Here is a 21283-nt window from a genome sequence, read left to right as displayed (position 1 = left end):
AAAAAAAAAAAATCAACTATGAAAACTCGAATTTTATACCATTTCCATGCACCTAATCCTCGAGAGCGTGTGAACCAACATATTGGAATTGGTTAATTGGAATTGTGTAGCTGACAAATCTGTATACTATAATGAACAGCCCTGAAATCCCGAGACCCGCACCTGGAACCACTCCTCACGCTCCTATACCCACTAGCGTCTCTCCTCTGTTCTATGGCTAAGGGCAGTATAACAGTATAACGTATAACAGTATGACAACTATATTTTGTGCCTGGCTCATTTTCAAAATCTAACTGATATTCTATTCTAAAAAGCGTCGGCGTTCTTTTATCTATAGCATTTATATAAAATATATATATATATATATATATATAGATATATATATATATATATATACAGAAATATTATGTGTATTAAATTTTTTCTATTTCTCATTTGGTTTCTTCAATTTTCGTTTCTTTTTTAGATTAACTATTAATTAAATGTTGTGAATGTACAAAATAATTCTTGAATATTGTTCAATTAAAATACAATTGTTAAGAATTAAAACAGCAAAAATCCAAAACTCTAACTAAAATTACCTTTTGCATTCAATTGGGTCTTCCAACTCCATCCAATTGGATTTCGTCGCCGTCACATACATAATTAGCGCCATATACACATATATGCATACATGTAATCATGTTAAGTATTTATTGGGAAACAGTTGGCGACAAAACTGAAAATGAAATGTAAACGAAAACGAAATCTGAAAACGGAATTCATTTTCGTGGCCGTGGCCGAGGCCGAGGCCGAGGCTGAAGCCGAACGCGAAAAGCTCGAACTCTAACTCGAACTCAAACCCGAGCTCCGCTCACACCCTTTTTATGGCAACGATTAACTTGACTTTGTAGGTCACACGATTTGTGCATGTGTATGTGTGCGTTAGCGATGTTAGTGAGTGCAGCATGAGACACGAGACAGCTGAAACGATGTATTGTAAAACCTAGTTGAGCTTAAGAGCAGTTTTTCTTAATATATTTCATATATCATCTGAACTTGAGATATTTAAAAGAAATTTAAATTATTATAGCATTATTCGATCCATGTCGGAGCTTCAGTATATGATGATTATGTTTCTTTGGCAATGTATCGTCAAGACACAGGTCCATCTCTAAGCTTGTAAGTCATATGTATTCGCGTGTATGTGGAAGTGGAATGCATTTTAGCTAGGCAAGCGAACGTTTAACCGTTGTATAGGAAAGCCAATGTCCGCAGGACAACACCCACCATATATATACCCACCATTATATATATAGGAACTTATGGAATGTGTTTGATATCAATAAATTATTATCTGATGTCTGTGTGGCAGTCACGTTAAAGTTGCCTCGTAAATAATATGCGTTAGCCTCTCTCTCTCTCTATATATATATATATACTTTACATATATCGAAAATTACAAAGTATTCTCTCTGTGTTTTACCTTGGATGGCGTAGTCCTTAAAGTTCGGTTGTTCCATCGCTCTGACCTTTTTCATATTAATTGGATTGATTAATGTGCTCCATTTTTGGAATGTACGGAACTACAGCAATGGCTACACGCCCACATGTACCACGCCCCCTACTGTCACCCCTACTGTCCTGTCCATATATTACGACCCTTGTCGGAGCTCTTCTTGACATTCTATCGTCTGGACATTAATCCTAGTGACTGCTGTTTAATAATTTATGTGACTCCAGCCCATTCCAATCGGATTCTAGTTAGCTTTATTGCATATGTTCTATAGGCTAATGAGTAATATCAAAGGGTATTTAGCTAGTTCATACGTTTCATTGAAGAAACTTTGAAAATTAATATCAGCTCAAAATCTTTACGAATCGTTCAACTGGAATGCGTTTGATTGGAAATTGGGGTTCAAACTGCGTTAGTTGGCAAAACCTAACGAAAAAAATGTGAACAATTTGTGTATGCGTTGAATCGCCCACAAAAGTATGCTACACAAATTTTTTTATGTGGAATTAATGCAATTGATTTTCTGTGCCAATTAGCAATGGCTGAACGGGGTATTTTATTTTGCTTAACAGGTGTGTAACAGACCACTGAAGGCGTGGCTGGCGCCTCTTATGGTATTATTATGGTTGATTAAGAATATATACCTATATATATACATATACTTATGCTACACATGTTAAAATAGCCTAATTTATTTATCGATTTTGATCGATTTTATGAAAATAACAAAACGTTATCGATAGCTTGAAACAAATTTAAGTTATTCAAGTTATAGACTCAAGAGACGGAAGCAAAATCAGCAAAATCAGCAAAATAAGTATAGATATATACATACATAAAGTAGATCAAATCGATACAAATTGATAAAAGTCGATAAAATATCGATAACTAAATAAAATTTTTTAGCATATTTGGTTGATTTGAATAGATAGAAATTATATAAAAGAACTCCATTTTTGGAATGTCTTCTTTCATTTTGAATGCAAGAAACTTGAGATTTCTCGTCCAACATTTGAATAACTATGGAAATTTGTTGAAATCTTTGAGGTTTTGGACCAAATTGTATCTATTGCACATACTTTTTGAGCAGACCTTATGCACTAGCGTGATGAAGGGTAACTGCTAGTCGAGCACTTTCCAACAATATTGTATTTGCTGGGAGTTTAGCTTCTATTAATTATAGTATATCATGGCAATAGCTTGAAGTCAAGATATCTTACTACACTCGTTTGTCTCTTTAAAGTAGTCAGTATATAAACTCTCCCTCACACACACACACATATATATATATTTCCTGTCTGAGCATTTTCGCTGTGATTAATTTGTTTGTTTCCGTTGAAGCAACAAGCCCTCCGCTAATCAATTCAAATCAAGATTAACGATGCTCGGCCCAAAAAGCCTTCGAGTTATCCAATTAATGGGGGAAGCTGTGCAAACACTTTTCAGACAATTTCATCTCTTGATTGATTTTTGCTCTGTTCAATTTTGGCAAAATATAAATATTATGAAGAAGACCTTATCAAAACCCCCCCAAAAAATGTATGGTAAAAAAGTCAGATTAAGAAATTTCTAAAAGAATCGAAATAGGTACCTATTGTAGAATTCTACCTTGACCCAATGAAGTTGTACAGTAAAAAAAAATCGAATATGTATCATATGAATATGATATATATATATATATATATATATATATATATATATATATATATATATATATATATATATATTTATATAAATACTATACACTACTGAAAACCAATATACCCTCTATGCACTGGCTGAGCGAGCATAGTTAATTATACTATTCTCGCTTAAAGGATATTTACATAGTATATTTTTAGAAAGTTTTCCTAAAGCAATGACCTGTTATATGTATTAACGGTAAATGCTCGTGTGCCTGTGTGTGGCTGTCTTTGGCATATGAAGTCAGCAGGCCAAAGCATAAGTTCACATAACTGTGAAAGTTTATTGCTTTCGTTCTTTAGTTTTTTTGCTTTATTTTGTTTTCGGTTTTGTTTTTGCAATAAACATCATTTTCATAATGCTAAAAGACAGCTACAATCAAGAAAAACAATGTGAAATCAATGTGAGCACACACACACACTCACACTGATGCATATACATTTGTATGCCTGTGTGTGTACGTGTGTGTGTTAGGCGATAAAAGTTTATTCGTGCCAGTTTGGAGCAGTAACCGAAAAAAAGTCAACAGCAAAAAACGCATACAAAACAATGTGAATGTTAAATGCGAAAATACCAAAAACAACAATCAACAATCAACAACCAAACGCCGTTAGCGCCAGGAGCGGCATCCCACCAGTCCCGCTAACCCTGCTGAAGCCAACAACAGCAACAGTAATAAAAACAAAAACAGAAACAAAAAAAATGGAACCATAAATTTATCATTACAGCAGTAGCAGCAGCAGCAGCAGAAGCAGCAGCCGCAGCAGCAGCAGCAGCAGCAGCAACTACCTCAACACTGCAGCATGTTCCCAAAGTAACACACACTTACTTACGCACACGCCCACTGAGGTGGGCAGCAGCACCGACGTAGCCGGTGACGCAACGGAACTGCGGGAACCATGCATGTGCTAAAGTATGCAGGAGAAAGGGAGATGGCAGGGGTATGGTTGCGTGCTGATGCAGAGCGCGCGGAGCTGCGAGGAAGGGGGACGAACAGAGGAACGACAAGCGACGACGCGTCGTTTTGACTGACAGCGAGACTCCCGGACTGTGTGTGTGTGTGTGTGTGTGTGTGCTGGCTGGCTGGCTGGCTGGCTGCCTGCTGTTCCCAGTGCTGCTTTGGCATGCACTCGACGATGTCGACGCTTCGTTGCTTTTTGGGCGATTGGTATGAGAGAAGGTGAAGAGGAGGAGAGAAATGGGAGAGTGGGGTGCCGCATGGGCATGGCAAAAGGAGCCCGACCCGGACCCAGGCACTGGGCCACGGGAACGAGCAACTAAAACGAAGCAAAAACCGAAGCGTCAGCGCACACGGCTGGCTGGCTGTCGGGTAGGTAGATGGCGCTGGCTGGGTGGGTGGCTCTTGGGTTAGGTTTGGCTGACTGCCTGGCAGCGGGTGAATGCGCGCTGCCAACGTCAGCAGCGACGCGTCGCTGTGTTGTCGTTGCTACGTGTATACACGCGGTGCCGAGCAACAAATTGAGTCAGTATCGCACAAACAACACTAACGGAAACATCAACGTGCAAAGCGAGGACGGACAGACGTTTTCTGTCCCGACTGTCTCATTGTGCGTGTATGTGCGAGTGTGTGTGTGAGTGCGTGTGTGCGTGTGTGTGTGTGTGCGTGTGTTGTTACTTTTGGCATTTGCATTTGGACAAACGCGTGCAGTGCAAAGCATACTGTGTTGTTGTTGTAATCACCAGCAAACAATAAGCAACAGCAATAAAGAATACAACTATACAATCACAAAGACAAGAGCAAGCAAGAAGATTACAGCAGCAGCAACAACAACAGCGCATACAGACAATATTGCAACTCTAAAAATAGCAAGCAAGCGGCAAACTTCACCGTAGCTTTATTTTTTTTTGTACTTTTTTTTGGGTTAGTTTTTTTTTTTGGGATTTCTTTTCGCCAGCTCATTTGCGCGTCGACTGCACTTGAGTAATGCGAATATATCAATTCTGTTTGTTTTTTGTCCCGTTGTTCAGCGAGCAAGTGGAAAAAGTTTAAGAGTCAGTGACAAGCGAAATGTGCATACAGCAGCAACAACAACAACAACAGCAATAGCAGCAGTAACAGCGACAGCAACAGCTTTCGACTGATGTTGCTCTAGGTATATAGCCCAAAAAGTATCTATAATATCTGGCTTACACATGCTCATGCTTCAATGGCAATATGCACGAGCAGCAGCTACAGCAGCAACAGCAACAGCAACAGCAGCAGCACCATTTGTGACAGCAGCCGCATGCAAAATATTGCCGTTACTTACAAGCAAGCAGCAGCAACTATTGCTAACTGAAATAGCAACCACAACGACAACAGCAGCAGCAGCAGCAGCTACAACAACAACGAATATTGCAACCAGGCGCCGCATACTATCAAAGTGGGTACCGTTAAAAGCACACACATACACAAACACTTATATACATATATATATATATATATATATATATATATATGCATATATATGCATTATGTATGCTAGTTTAACCAACAAACTGCAACCAAGTGCAAACAGCAGCAGCAAGAACAACAACAGCAGTTGCCCGTTAAGCGCGTTTTCTAAATGAGTTATGTGCTCATGTACTCATGTACTCATGTACTCATTGTACTCATTGTACTCATGTACTCATCTATTCTTGCACACATTTACACATGTGCCTGCATATATGCATTTACATACATCGACATCTACATCTACAAATATGTGTGTGTATGTATGTGTGTTTGTATGCATTGGGGCATTGGCATTTGCGCAGCTTTGTGGCATGCAGAACCCGAGTTAACCACAAACACAATATATACAATTCCAAAAAGCAACCAAAAAACCAGTCACAATGTTGCAGTCGGACGCCACCGACTGCATAATACTCGTTCGCGTCAATTAAATCCTTACATTCAACGATAATTATGTTGTTAAATTGTTGGTTTCTAGCTTTAAGTCCATAGAAGATATGGACTTAGATATATCCACAATATATAGTTTTGATCTTAGGTTGTCTATGCCCGAGTTTATAAGATGATCGTATCAACGATTCCAAGTTGCAAGTTTTCAAACAAAGGGACAGACAGTCAGAGGGTCCTTGCACGAAAGCTAATGTACTCTCTTTAGTGCGTGAACGAGTATAAAAACCTTTAGCAACTATATATATGCCCCTCTCCGTCCACCGCCCTTCGCCTCTCGCCCCTCGCTCAGTTGAAGTGCTTGGCAATCTGGACAAAAAGCTTTTCGTGTCAGCCACAGATCCTGGGCCGAGTGTTGTGCTAGCTTAAGCTAGCTTATTGCCAATGCGATAACACGGGTGAGTGAGAGAAGAAGAGAAGAAGGGAGATGGAGTGAGTGAGAGAAACAATAACTGTATATACTGTATGCAGCTGTAGCTATAAATGCTATTGTCGCATTTCTTCATTTATTATTTTCAAGTGTTTACTGTACTTTCAAATTTTTGAATCAATATATCAACTTACATACATATGTATATGTATATATATTTATATAGCTCTTAGGCTAGTTGAAAGTTCATGTTCAAGTTACAGTTACTTGGCAAAGTTTTGCTCTGCTCTTGTTGTTCTTCTTTTGTCGGCGACATGTCTAAATGGCTTTTACTGTTTTTATATTCTTTTCGTGTAAGTTCGTTATTTTTGTAATTTTTTTTCGAAATTCCTTTTCATATTGTTTAAGCAAAGCGTTTGGTTGGCTTTGCTAAAGCTTCTCTTCAAGTTGTAAGCCTTTTTTGAGTCCGACAAAGCGTTTATGTAGCTCTTCGCTAAATGCAGCTGTTAAATATTTAACAGGCACTTCGATTTTGACATTGTATTTAGTTTGCTGTCAGTTTCAGTTGCGCAGATTGTGTCTAATATAGTTGAGCTGTTCAAATGAACAAGTGAACTTAATCAGTGAGCAGCGAACGTTTGGTCTAGAAGTTATTCAATTAATCATTGGCTAAACGTTCTATTAAGTGCTTCAGTTGTTCATGAGCCACTGGTTCCATTGCACTATTCAGTTGAATAACTGCTGGACATAGTGCTGGACTAGCTCATGACTGATACTTTAGCTTGATTATTTGATAGTTCACTGAACGTTTCGAACGTTAATGAACTAAATGTTTGTTTGTGAATTTAAGCTCTTCATGAATCGAATGGTTCTTTTGAACTAGTCAGCTGCAATCTATTAAGTTGATCGTGAACTATTAGTTCTATTGAACTATTCAGCATTAGTATCTAAAAAATTAAGAACAGAGCATTATCGTATGCAATTCATTAGACAGTCAACAGAACTAGTTCATGAGCTGCTTAACTAGTTCATATACGATACTTATAGCATAGTTATTTGATTGTTCATTAAACGTTTCGAGAGTTCATGAACTTTTCATCTGCTGATCATTAAAATAATTGATTTGAACTGAACCACAAATTCCGAACTCAATTGCAATAAGTCTCAAAGTTATTCGAGAGTCTCTGATCTTTAGTATGTCCCGCACGTCTAGCATGGAAAACATATTAAAATAGATTATTTTCACATGTGGAATCCAAACACTTAAACGAAATATACAAATATATAAATATTTCATTCGTACATCAAAACAAAAATTTATATATCTTCTACAGTTGCTTGAGTTAATAGAACCATTCCCCAGTGTAAACAAAGATCTTGTATTTGATTTTGCGTTACGTTTCAATGATTCTTTTCTCATTTGGCTTTCACTCTTTTCGGCAATATCAATCATATTACGATTTCTGTTTATATCATTTATCAAAATATCTCGATTCATAAAAACTGCTCGCTTGATGAGCTTATGGAAATATTTATGCGATTCGGTTTGATTACAAAATTGAAAAACAAAACCATTCAACGTCTGCATTAGTCACGTTATGAGATGGATCCGAAGAAGGCAAAGAAGCTTTATATGAATTGCCAGCTATGCAATGTTAATTAACAGCTGTAGTTGCTAAAGGTGAACAGAGGCCTGGCTTTGCACCAACACCAAGAGTAATAGTAAAAGCAACAGCTAACAGCAACAGCTACAGCATTTATTTATAGTAACATCATTAGCTAACAGCAACACCTTATAGCAACAGCCAACAGTAACATCATTAGCGAACAGCAACTCCTATTATCAAAAGTTTACATATGTAACTTCAAAAGCTAACAGCAACGCCTAACAGCCATAGCTAACAGCAGCTGCTAACAGCATCTGCTAACAGCGAACAGCTAACAGTAACACTTAACAGCAGCATCAATGCTAACAGCAATAGCTAACAGCAATAGCTAACAGCAATATATAACATCAATAGCTAACAGTAATAGCTAACAGCAACAACAACAGTTAATAGCAACAACACTAGCTAACAGCAATTGCTCGCATTGCTAACGTGAATCAAAAAGATCAAATGGATTCTATTTAAAAGCGAAAGCGCATTAAATTTCTGTCTTTATGACAACTGTAAAAGATTTTGCCAAATATAAATTTTTTGCTAACTCAAGAAAAATTCGCTTTCATTTGCCAAACGTGCAGCAAGCTAAATGTGGTTGAACTTATTTTGCGAGCTCTGTGCATTTCTGTAAGTGCATATATATATATGTATTTATACTTATAATATACATATATATATACATATATATATATATATATATATATATATATATATATATATATATATATATATATATATATATGTATATATCTATAGATATGTCTGCGACTCAGGAATTTGCCATAAATAGCGTCCGACGAGCTGTTTTTTGTTCCCGATGCACGGGCCTACGGGACTCCATCTATCTCGCTCTACGGCAACTGCACATATAGTTAACGAGTTCTCGTATATGTCTCCCAGATGCATATACATATGTGTGCATATATATATATATATATTTACATATGTATTTCCTATATGCTTGCCTTAATTAAGAGCGAAGTTCATTTTTATGGTCTGTTTGTGAATTTTAAATAGTTTTTTTTGTGTTTTTATAGCTTGCGTTTTATTTATTTGTGTTTCCTTTAGAATACCTGTGCTCAAAAGGGCATTATGAATTGCTTATGCAATATGCAACGCTGCGTATATATTAATATATATACATTTTGATATACTGAAGTATTGTTCAAGGAGTTTTGAATATATCGTTGATAGATCTGCTGATTGATTTACTAATCATAGCTACTCTTATATACAGTTCTATATAATACAGCTATAAGATAGTGCGCAGAGTAAGGGTATTCCCCTTTGTGCATTAAGAGATCTATATACTTTCTATATATGGCTCTTAAATGGTCTGCAAGATTATCTAATTTTTATGATAACATCAATCTTTCACCGATGCGTTCAACTATATCAGTATTATTTGAATCATGTGCAACACTAAAAATGAGTTAACAGGGTATATAGCTTGTATATTACAGGCAGAAATAGGCGTGGCCGTTGCCAATAAGTATATATATATATAGACTTTTATGAGGTCAACACTTGAGCTAATAGAGATAAGTTGATCTGTTTATTCGTCTACAGATGAAGTTTGATTCAAATCATCGATAGCATTTCATAAAACCGATAAAAATCGATGACAAAGCTTAGTGCTTTAAGCATGCTTAACACTTTTGGGTAGCTAAAGTATATACAGCTAATGAATACTCTACTTTTTGCTTGTTCTGTCTTTCATTTCTTTCACAATTGTTAGTTGGAAAACTTATTGTTAAAGTTAAGGGTATCTGCTAGTCGGTCGCTCTCTTCTAAATATGTTGTTCTCCTCCTTCTTGAAAGGGAATCCTATGTTCGGCTCGAACTACGTGTAATATTTACACAGCTCCAACTGGAATTTTCCAGAATGTAAAATTGAATTTGATATTTATTTACGCTGAAGTCATCTCTGTAATTTTTAATCGCCAGCCGTTGCTGCTGCTGCTGTTGCTGTTGCTGGTGGTTAATGAGCAGAAAAGCGCAATTAATGCAAAACGTAATCAATCATTCGGTTCACTTAACCCATGGCCTTCTCTCGTACTCTCACTTTTTTCCATCTTAATGGAATTGAGCATATGGCAAACTTTTTGATCTGGTATGGATTTCAGAGCTCATTACGAATAGCCTGAGCACGGCAGTGGCTGACGGGGGGCGTATTGACATCTTCCTTGCCTTGGGCGTAACAGTCGCAGTAGTTTTAAATCAGAAATTAACTTTTTAATTCCCTGAAACTTTGTAATTAAATAAAAACAAAGGAATAGCCTTAAGTCTAATGAACTTGAGCTAGATTATGAATGAAATTAGTCGGATAAAAGCTTTATAAACTGTATGTAGAGAAAAACTAGCTAAAAGACTATTTTAAAAATATTTATATATAAATAAATCGACATGCCAACAATATGCAGACAGAATATAACTAGAATAGGAATTTACCTTGCATATAACTAAAAAATACCTAAAATTTACCCAAAATATACTTAAAATATACCCAATAAATACATAGAATACAACTCAAGTATACCAAAAATATACGAAACATATAGCATGATAAAACTTTGAATAAACCCAAAATATAACAAGAATGTATCTGAAAGATATATATATTTTACATACATCTATAATATACATAAAAATACCAAAAAAAATATTTAAGATATAGCAATATTATATCGAAAATTTATCAAAAATATACAAACATAAAAATACTTTGAATATACAAAAGATTAGTATTAGAATATACTTAAAATATACCAAAAATATACCACAATAAAACAGGCTTAAAATATATTTCTAGAATATACTTCAAATCTAGCAAAAATATTCCTAAGACCTACTCAAAAATATGCCGAAAATGTGGAAATAAGTCTTGTTGCAGTATATTCAAAATATATTCGCATTCAAAATTGGATATATTAAAGAACAGCATGAAAAATGTATGAAAAAGATTAGTCTATTTCCTGATTACTGGATCTGAATTGATGTGAATATAAATTTAACTCGCTTAGATCTTAGATATAAAGTTTGCTTTGATATGTTCATTTAACTCTAGAGGGGGCACAATTAACAGCTATACTCATATATATCTATATATATAGATATAGATATAGATATACAGTTAACGCCAACAACTAAACATTGCCTTCCAGTCAAGGCAAAGTAGTTTCGGTTAAACTTATTGTATTGCCTCGTTAATGTGCGCTAAATGTGAAATGTTAATGTTAATGTTAAATGCGCAAACGTTTAGTTATCGATTAGGCAAAACAGTTTATTAATAATGTTAGCTTGTTGAGGGCTCACCTTAATTGATTTACACAAAACAAAGGAAACAACGAGCAACAAAAAAACAACAAGACAAAACTTTGCGTTAACTTTTCATAAGGTAATTTGGCTAAGTTCCTTAACAGTGTGTAAGTGTGCGTGTGTGTGTGTGCTTGTGCTTAGGCAACAAACACATAAATATGTATACATATATATATATATACATATATATATATAGATATAAAGACATATGTAACATCTGCTGATTTTTGGCGCGTTCATTGATTGATTTTACGTTTGGCTGCATCTGCTTAAAAAACATAATATATATAAATATATATACACATATATATTTTATACGCATTTCAGGTGTATGTGTGCGTGTGTGTATAAAATATTTATACAGTTCGTGTAGTCAATTTACATCCGAGTCCATCACAGAGCCGTTGTCTCTCTCTCATCAATGTCAAGCCAATGAACCCAAATCTTTATTGCCAGGCTACCAACACATAAATTTATTCAATTTTTTGCGCCCACTAGGGGGCGTGGCACACTCTCTGTGTGTGTGTGTACCCTTTTCGTGTGTGTGTTTATGCTGAAAAGATGCGCCTTTTGCTTGTTGTTTGTTTTGTTGGCAAAATATTGCAAGCAAAATAAGGAAGTCGTATAAGCAGCTAAGATTGCACGACTTACAGCTATCCTGCCATCAGTTTTTAAGTCTTCAAGGCGACTATAAAAGCGAACAGCACTGATCCTGCATAATATCCATATAGATAGAGTGAATAACTTCAGCTTTTTTTAAGAACTTATACCTACGTATGTATTACCTATACTTTCTCAATTGAATGAGTTTATTATTGATCCAATATTCCACTTATATCCTATATCTTCTGAAAAGTTCTATCACATATAGTTGATGAGTTTCATTAGTTTATAAGCTAAGAAAGCAGATATAAAATATGATATATTGATAAATAAATTAGTCTACTTACATAGATTCCCCATATAAATTATGAACTGTCGAGCACTTATACTGCCTGAGTTCTTTTAGGTTATGCTAGGATATATTTGGTGCATACGCAAAATGATAACAATTAAATTGAGTTGATTATGTAAGGTCGACATACGAATTATTAGGTCTCTAACACATATAGAGACTGAGTTACATGAGATGTTAATCTTATGGGCAGTGCTAATGCCTGTGATCATGTAAAGAAAATGCTTATAAATGAAATACTTTGTATATTTATCTTCAAATTCTTAAGAGCTCAAGTTTCTGAGTTACTCGTACGTAGCAAACATACCTATATTGAAGACTATATAATTTATAGTTGCTGAGTTATTTGAGATCATTATAGATTTTATATATATTATACAGGAAATATATCATTTCTTTTAAAAGCTAAGTCTTTACTATGTATAATAGTCGAATTCCCAGGCATATCCTATAAGAGCAAGCCCTTACAGGGTATAAGTGCCTATTTAGTATAGGTTTTATATAAATACATATATATCAGTCTATATAGTTATATATATATATATATACATCTGTACACAATTCATTCAATTAGAAAGCAAAATGATGAAATGGGCAAATCGTTTATGACTCAGTGCCGGCGCTCGTACATAATGCTAAGTACATGTTCTCTTTGCCCAGCCCCCAGACTGTGCAGGCTTTCAATTGCCATAAGGCAAACCGACAAGCTCGCCATGCTCCATGCCGCATGCCCCAAGCCCCAAGCCCCAAGCCCCATGCCATAGTCAGAATTCAAGCGAAATATCTTTATAATGGCGGCATGTGTTATTATTGTTTTCAAGATAAATATGTACATTTGACATAAAAGTATATATATATAACGGTATACATATTTGGATGTGTATGTATATATGGCTATAGATCTATCTCGACAGTTGTCACGATTAGACAATGTCAAACTGTCTGTCTAAATCTATTTCTTTTTGCCTTTAACGTATGTCATTTCAATTTCAGTTCGAAGTAAATTACTTTGGCACAACCTTTTGTGTGTTCCGCTGTGTGTGTGTGTGTGTGTGTGTGTGTGTTTATATAGTAGTATATTATAAAAGTATTATATGTAGATGAATGCACAGCTCTTGGCTGAAGGGCAATTCTAAGTAGCATTCCCGTTGATGCTTTCATTAACTTGGCATCAGTTGCCCTACTCACTCTCTACCTCTCTCCCTGTCTGCCTCTCTCTCTTTGTCTCTCTCTTTGATACCTCTCCACCACTAAGCAATCATCCAAACTGAGCGAAAAGTCCTTTGTATGCTCGACCCCCATCGAAAATGTCAGTTTTTTTGGCATTGTATTTGAGTTAGGCGAAGGTTAAGGGGAAAGCATGGGGCTTCGCATTTATAATATGAAAGATATTGTAGCCTAGAGAGAGACAGAGACAGAGAGAGGGAGAGGGACAGTGGGGAGCAGTGGGTCAATCAAATGATGCAAAATAATGGTACCTTCATCATCTTGTTGACTTTTGGCTAAAGCAAAGCATAAAAAGCTCAACAGCTCTGTGATAGATATATCTAATTTTGAGTTCAGCACGTCTCTATCGAACCCCTGACCCCCCACATCACTTTCGAAACACCGAGATCCGAGCCAGTGGCTAACTTGGATTGAAACTAACAAGTTGTAGAAAGCTGATTAAATCGATGACAAAACATAAATTTCAGCTAAATTTTTGAGCAGTTCAGAGGATAAGAAAGTGTTGAGTAAATATTTGATTAAGAGAGAAGCTTAAATTAAAAGACTTATTGAATTTTGGAAGCTATGGGCGAGAGACGGAGAGATTTTCATGAATTTTAGCTGCTTGAAGAGAGCATCTCGATAGTATTTGATGAATGCAATGTTTATGAGAGAGAAGCTTGAAAGGTAACAGAGAGAGAGGGAGAGAGAGAGAGAGAGAGGGAGAGAGAGAGAGAGAGGGAGAGAGAGTTCATTAAATGAAGATATTGTTTTTATATATTACCTTATTCAAAGCTTCTCTCTTCCATGACATCAAGGGCATAAAGGTGCCCTTATAACTACTTAACTTCTCTCAAGGCATCTCTCTCTCTCTTTCTCTCTCTCTCTCTCTGTCTTATGGCAGTCAGAATATCAAGCCTAGTTTACTTTTCCATCTGATTTCTTGCTTTGGTATATTCCATTGCATCCGTTGACTTTGACTATGACTTAACGTCAACTTCTCACGTTGCTGCTCACTTCTCTACTCATTACTTCTTATGATTTCTTTCTACTCTCTCACACTACACACTTTACATACTTTTACTATTGCTGTTTCTTTCTTTCTATCTTCTTTTCCACTCTTATACGCTTCTACTCAGCGGCTTAGCTTCTCGCAACAGTTTCTCTCTTCTGCCTAGCATAATGTTGAGGCTCGCTTACTTCTCAGTCGACCTCTCACTTCCACTTTGCGTTGCATAAAATGACGTCTGAAAACATTTGCTTTGACTTCCATGGCACTTCTCGCTTTGCTTCTCCCTTATGCCTTATGCTGGGTCGCTTTTGTCATCATTTCCTGCTTTAGTTCTTGCACAATGGCCGCTCTGACGTCAGCCACAGAGTCCTTAGTCCAAATGGGTGTTGGGTAACTGGCTTATAAAAGGCATTTGGTTGTCGCTCTGGCTGTGAATGTGACTGTGGTCCTCTGGCTCTGGCTGTAACTTATCCATTCGTTATGGCCGTCCTTTTGACGCTTGACGAATGCAACGAGGTCGAGCAGGAGCCAAAGAAAAAAATATATATGCGAATAGGTTGTTTTTTTTTTTTTACTTTTATAAACTGGCGGATCAAATTGTTGGCCAAGCTTTAGCCAAGTTAACGATTTTCTTGTTGCTTGCTTAGCACCATGAATTTATATATATATACGAATATATACCTATATATATATGTATATAGAGAAAGGTATGTTGGGGTCAGTCCTTGCACAAAGCTCAGCGCTTGGAACCTGATTTTGAGTTGTGCAATAAATTTTTATCTCTACATGCGAACGTCGAATCGCAGGAGCAACGAGAATTGGGGCTGGGACATGGATTTGGGCTGTTGGCAGAGGGCAAAAGCCGGGTGGAAGGAGGTGCAACGGAGGCGGGGTGGGACAGGGATTGGCGCACGTGGAAACAAGGTGGGATAGGCTGAGAATGGAACTTGGCGCTGAGTCTAGAGCGTCGAGGAGTGGAAGGCAATTCAGGGCGAAGAGGGCAGCACGAGGGGCAGGCAGAGAGGTTAAAGAGGGGCTGCCAGAGAGTAAAGAGGGAACAGGCACAGTCACAGGCAACGGCAGTTAAAGCTCGAGTTGAAGGCAAAGGGAGTAGAGCGCCAGGGCTAGGAGGAGCACAGGCAGTGGCTGTCGAGTGTGGGCCGATGGGGCAGACAGAGCGTGTAGAAGATCGAGCTTAAGGCATAGGGTGTAAAAGCCCGAGGGGCTGTCAGTGGGCGTAGGGGTCTGGGAGACTCCGGCTCTGAGGAGGCGTTGTCCGGAATTGTGGCCAGGCCATTAAACAAGGCTATCAGGTTTGAATGGGCAAACCTGAAGCGGCTATTACACAATAGATTTTTTCGGCTTTTTGTTCTTTTTTTTTTTTACTTTTACTTTTATTTTGTGTTTTTGTTTTTTCCGGCTCTTTTTTTGCCGTTTCTTATTTTGTTTTGTTCTTGTTTTTTACTGTGGCCAGTTGCTCTGCTTCGGACACGAGCCCATGTGTCCTGTGTGCTGTGATCGCTGTTGTCGCCGAGTTGTTTTATTGTTATTGGCCTGTTCACTGTGTGTGTGGCATGTTTTTAACGCCAACTGCTGAATGACATCTGGGTCACCTGGCCAACTGGCACATAACTTATCCACACTTTCCACATGCACGGCTGCCGTGCACGAGGTCAACCACAGGCATTCATTGTTCGAATTTGTCCCGGTTTGTCGTTTGCTAAAACAATTTATAGAGACACAACCAGTGAAATGGGCATCTCTGCTCGCCTAACACACATCCCTAACATTTCCTCAGCACAAAAAAAAAATGCTTAACAAGTTGAAATACTGCATCAATACTTAAAAGCAACCAAGAGTGGGAGGAGCTTATAACATTTGCCCCAAGCTTTAAGTCTTTAACTCTACAAAATCGTTTCAGGATGTACCTATGTACTTATGTATTTAAATACATATGAAACTATATGGATATATAATAGAAATGTACCTATGTACCTATACACTATGTATCACGCACATAGTTTGTACGTTTGTTTCAATATTCCTTTTTTTAGATGCCTGTTTAGTATATATATATATGTGCCTATGCGTTTATATACAGATGTACCTATGCGACGATATATCTACATACTGGGGTATCTATGTACCTATTTATCTATATACATAGTTACATGTGTGCCTTTGTGTTTATATTCAGATATACCTATAGAAACATGTGCCTATTGGCATATATGTTTCTAGGCAAATGTACCTATATATATATATATATGTACCTATGTACCAAATACCTACGCACATATAGGTATATGTACCTACTTATGTACCTATATACCCACGCACATAGAGGTATATGTACCTACCTATGTACCTATATACATACGCACCTATGTGCCAATCTGCGTACGTACCTATGTACCTATATGCATACATGTCTTCGTATTATATATATAAGCATGTGTTCCTATGTATCTATATAGCTATATACATATGTACCTATATATCTGTGTACCTATATATATAGACATATGTACCTTTATATATGTGTACCTATATATAGACATATGTACCTATATATCTGTAGACATTTTTATCTATATACGTGCATACCTATTTACCTATGTAAGTCTGTCTACTTTTCCAACTCTATAGCTATACTTGTTTCTCAGATCAGTATTTGAGATTCTTAGATTCTCAAGTAATACCCATTTATCTATGCTTATTAACATTCGTTTGCCTCTTTAACATATAAAATTCCCTTGCTATCTGTTTTAAAATGCAGCAACTATTATATATTAATAGATTCAGGTAGTTCAATGCTATGGGAAGTACGTCTTTATCGTATGTCTGATTTAACACCAAATGTAATTTCGCAATTATTTCTTAAATATTTTATGAAAATTTCTCTGTTCGGCTTAGTCCTCAGCTAATGAGCCAATTGTAAAATTCCAAAGCTTCTGTCGCTTCAGCAAAGTATTACGTATGTCCATTTATAGAGATGTGTATGTGTGTGTCCGTGTGTATTTACTGTCATAATAATATTGTTTAATTTTTGTTGGTCACCCCCAACCGTCGCCTACACTACCTCCTGCAGCACCTGTCATAATTTAACCGACAATGCAATCAATATGAAAACCAACTGCCCTAGAGCCAACAATTTTAATGGCTCGTACTTGTCTCCCTCACTCTCTCTCTCTGTATTTATATACTCTCGTTTATTATAGTGCACGCGGGTATATTGAGCTCCAGAATTGAGATGAGTTGGAAGTCTTTAAGTCATTCCAGCTGAATCCAATCTGAACTGGCTAGGGCTCATAGAGTTCTCTTTCTAGCAGGGAAGTTAGTGATTATCGATATCTATCTGTATCTCTCTGTCTATATATATATATGTCTTCCCATTTCATCCCTTTCAATCCGTCATTTTTAAACTGTGAGCGCGTATTGTGCGGCTGTTGATGCTCGTCTCGTTATGCCCTAATTTATTTTCATACTGAAGTTTGGGAAATTGAATTTACGTCGCTAACGCCAGATGCAGGTGCACTATGCTACACGCTGCCAACACTGGGCGCCAGTGTTGGTTAGCAAAAAATTTTTAACCCAATTTGTTGCCACAATTGTCAGACAATGGATTGACTAGCCACGAAACTCAAGGGAACGAGCAACTGGGAGGGAATTAGAACTTGGGAGTTCAATTGGGCGGCGACTATTATTAGCGGCACGCTCGTCATGCCAACGTGTGACTGACTATGGTGGGTATGGGCTGGGCTGGGTTGGGTGTGGTTGGGCTGGGTTGGGTTGGGTTAGGTTGGGTTGCTGCGCAGGTGTTTCGACTTTTTACATTTCGTGTCGCTCATGTCCCAAGACTCATGTCCTCAGTGTCACTGTTATTGTAATTGTGTTACTGTTATTGTTGCCATTGGCGTTGCCATTGCCGTTGCCGTTGCCGTTGCTGCTACCGTTGCCATTGCCGTTACCGCCGCCAGTCAATTCCCCATGTCGAAACGGTACAATTGCTCAAGGCAACACTAATAAGCACAATGGTAAATAAAGAGCTTTGAAGGTACACATACCCGTGCTTACCCTATAGCTGCTCCATCTGATATTTATTTCAAAATATGTATTGCATATTTTGCCAGTTGAGTTAGTTAAGGCTTGAGTCTATCTAACTTATAGGAACTATAGTAATCGATTAAACTACAGTTATCGATTACAATGATAATGATTGCTGCTAGGAGCAGCATTGGTTATGATTATTATAATCAATTATATTACTTATGATTACAGCTATATGTTATAATTGCTCTAAAAGCGATTGCAGTTATCGATAACATAGCATCTTGTAACAGCTTCAATAACTATGATAAGATGTATCGATCAAATTGATATTCGATTACAATTATCAGTTACATTTATAACAATTACAGTTATCGAGCACATAATATATCGATTACTTGATACATTTTTTTAGTGCTATCGCTCGGACTAATGCAGTTATAGATCAACTACATTAAAAACGCATTTATCGATTTTGGCAATCGATGTGTGTTATCGTGAAATCAAGTAGACAGATAATGAAAAGGGAAGCCTTTATTCATAGTAACGATTGGTATTGTCCAAAATATCGATCGTCCTCTAATCGATTGTTAAACTGTATTATTAACGAAATTACACTTATCGATACATCTAATTGCCAGCTGTTTCAGTTATCGATTTACTTTGTATTTGAATAGAATATGACACATATTTGAATGTCAACGTGCATCACAAATAACCGCCTCATATTCATTCGTATAGCTCGCTAATTTATGTTTATCGATTCATAAAAAAAAAAAACAAAAAAATAGAAGAATAAAAATTAACTACAATTAAATTTAAACGGCGCTGCCGATCAACTAAATTATACGTGTTATGACCCAATAGTTTTGGCTATGTATGTATTAATATATATATGCGTGTAACGTTTATGCCTCTTTAAGCCCATTTTACAGGGTATTCTAACAGCAATTTTATTGTTCTTCTTGTATTTATAGCCAAACTATTGATTTTTTTCTAGCTAGTTTGATTTGAAACTTATTTGAAATTAGTTTATCATGGCATCATACCCAAAAAAAAATAATATAAAACCACCCAAACTAGCTGAACCACCTAAACCACTTCCGCCCTATCGACAACGGCGAACTGTCAATTTGTGGGCTTTTGAACCGCAGTCAGCCAAGCGCCTAACCAATCTAGCCAACCCGTCATAGCTTGCATATCAAATATAGAAATGCCTAACACACACACACACACACTCATACACACACGTATACGCATTGCTTAGGCTCATGTGCGTGAGTTCATGTTTGCATTTCAATGTTTGCCATCCTGTAGGTGTGCGGTCATCAAGTTTTCCAGCTCAGCGGTCTTAGCTACGCAAACATGCACCCAAACACAATCGCACAGGCAGACCTAACCACCCACCTGCCCCTGCATACCTGTGCGTCTGGCTATGTTTAGTTTTGTACACGTGCTACTCGCTCGTATCTAAAAACGGTTTGTCGTTATCTCTTGTTTTTGGCTGTTTCTTAAACTTTACGAAAGCTTTGTCTAGTTTGACGCAGCGCTTTTTCGTCAACTTCTTAAGTAGAAAGCTTTAGCTTTAGTTTTGCTAGTTTAGGGGTATGTTATGAGAGGGCTGCGCATTTCATGATTCTTAAGCTATTAAGGACAGTTTGACATAAATTACATTGTTAGATGCAGGGTATCTGTTAGTTGAGCTTGCTCAAGCATTGTTCTATAAAGCAATCTAGCTCTGTTTAAATATTGGTGCTAATTGGAAAAGACTACGCATTGCTGCGTTGTTGCTATTTACAGGGTATCTATTAGACGAGTTTCGTTTTAAAAAAGCTGAAAGTCCATAAACAGAAAGATGACTTTTGGAATTCTAGAGCTAACATATCAGATCTCTAAATGTGAATTACATTGCTATATACAGGATATCTGTTAGTCGAGCTTATTTCAAGAACTGTTCTACAGAGCTTTCTAGCTCTACTTAAATTTGAGTGTTAATTTCGAAAGGCTTCTCGCAACTAGTCATGTTGCTTAGTGTTGTCGTGTTGCTTTTTACAGGGTAGCTGTTAGTCGCACTTATCTTAAAAAAAAATTTAAAGACCACTAAAATATTGTGAATAGTTGCGAAAGATCTGCTTATGTTGCCTATTGTTGTCTCATGCTTACAGGGTATCTAAGGAATGCAGGGTAGTTGTTAGTAGTGCAATGCCTCTGATCTCAATAAATGCAGCTTTAGCTTTTATAAAACTCACTTAAAATATTGAGAAGACATTTCAATTCTTTAGTTTCTCAAGTTACAGAGCTCTTCTTATCATTTACAGGGTATGAACTAGTCGAGCTGATCTATAGAGTATGTTATTTTTCTATTTCAAATATTGAGTAGAGCTAAGAAGTTCGAATTAATGAGGTATATAAAGCTCAAATCAGTTTTTGCTACTGTTTACAGGGTATAATGTGCCCGTCGAACCCTCCCGATTCGAAGAGAAGCAAATTAAATGTGGGAATTGAAACTTTCTATGATAAAAGTAAAATATTTCCATACTTAACTTAATTTTTTTTAAAGTCGGAGTGCGAATGTTAATTACAGGGTATTCGTCTTAGTATACATGTGTTTGTTAATCGATAAATTGC

General features: G+C 36.9%; 1 protein-coding gene across 16 annotated transcripts in view; it reads left to right on the top strand.

Annotated features, from left to right (window-relative positions):
• Positions 1-4670: 4670 nt before the first annotated feature.
• The window catches only part of LOC111593503 (small conductance calcium-activated potassium channel protein), an 83920-nt gene continuing 67307 nt past the window's right edge, over positions 4671-21283 (top strand). For 14 of the 16 annotated variants that reach the window (XR_002751040.2, XM_023306281.2, XM_023306280.2 and 11 more), the window contains exons 1-2: positions 4675-4752; positions 5168-5562. The gene's annotated coding sequence lies outside the window, so the exon portion shown is untranslated. Of the gene's footprint in view, positions 4753-5167; positions 5563-21283 lie in introns of all 16 variants that reach the window. The other 2 variants (XM_023306275.2, XM_023306276.2) reach the window with 2 other exon arrangements.

The sequence above is a fragment of the Drosophila hydei genome, unplaced genomic scaffold, assembly GCF_003285905.1.
Source record: "Drosophila hydei strain 15085-1641.00,03,60 unplaced genomic scaffold, DhydRS2 tig00000237-arrow-arrow-pilon, whole genome shotgun sequence".
Classification (NCBI taxonomy): domain Eukaryota; kingdom Metazoa; phylum Arthropoda; class Insecta; order Diptera; family Drosophilidae; genus Drosophila; species Drosophila hydei.
The sequence above is the reverse complement of the archived record's forward strand: the minus strand, read 5'-3'. Positions and strand labels throughout refer to the sequence as shown.